Source organism: Elephantulus edwardii, unplaced genomic scaffold (assembly GCF_000299155.1).
Source record: "Elephantulus edwardii isolate Elephantulus edwardi_28Jun2011 unplaced genomic scaffold, EleEdw1.0 scaffold00010, whole genome shotgun sequence".
Classification (NCBI taxonomy): Eukaryota; Metazoa; Chordata; class Mammalia; order Macroscelidea; family Macroscelididae; genus Elephantulus; species Elephantulus edwardii.
Window position 1 is genome coordinate 4,176,697 of NW_006399760.1, and position 1,139 is coordinate 4,177,835.

Here is a 1,139-nt window from a genome sequence, read left to right on the forward strand (position 1 = left end):
AAACACCTTTGCGTAATCAATGAAACACAGATAGACATTCCTCTGGTACTCTCTGCTTTCAGCCAAGCTCCATCTAAAATTAGCCATAATATCCTTAGTACCATGACCCCTTCTAAACCCAGCCTGGACATCTGGCGGTTCTCTGCTGATGTGCTGTTCTGGTTGGTTTTGGATAATCTTAAGCAGAATCTTGCTTGCATGTGAAATCAATGATATTGTTCTAAAATTTCCACACTCTGTTTGTTGGGTCACCTTTCTTCAGGTAGGAACTTGTAATAACAGAAATTCACTAGATGTTTATGAAATGGAATTCTTAAGAAGAGAGCTATAGGCAAATGATAGGCTCCTTGTCAGAGGTAGAAAACTTGTAAGACCTGTACAACAGGCAGACTAGCTTGATTTCTGACTTTTATTGATTATGTTTTGTTACTGGGTCCCATTATTAGGTTTGAGAAGAGAACAATGTTAAGTGAGTTGCTGTAAAATATCTTAGTTTTCAGAGAAGCCTTATTGATGTTTTTGATGTGTGTCATTGAGTCACCTGCAACCCATAGTGACCCTATATACAATAGCTCTGAACTCTATCCAATTCTTAGCCAGTCTTACTGACTCTGACACAATTAATCTCATTGCCCCAGTTACCGTGTCAATCCATCTCATCTGTGGTTTTCCTCTCCTACGCTATCCTGCTATCCTTTCATGAATGATGCCCTTTTGCAAGAATCTGTCCCTCCTGGCCATCTACCCCAAAAATGTGAGACAGAGCTGCAAAATGCTAGCTTCCAAGGAGAAATATGGTTTCACTCTCTCTAAGACATACCTATCTATTCTCTTGGTGGTCCATGATATGTTCAACACTCTTTTCCAACACCAAAACTCAAAGGCATAAATTCTTCTGTCATCCTTAGTCATTGTTCAGCATTCTGATGCATAGCAAGTAATTGCAAAGACCATGGCCTGGATTGAGCATACCTTGGTCTCTAGACAGACATCATTGCTCTTTAGCACTTTGGAGAGGTCCCTGATAGCAGCCTTCCCTAATGTAATTTTTCTTCTTATTTCCTGACTGCTGGTGCCAAAAGAGTTGATTGGGGAGCTGAGTAAGCTGAAATTGTTAACAACCTCAATCTCTTCTCCAT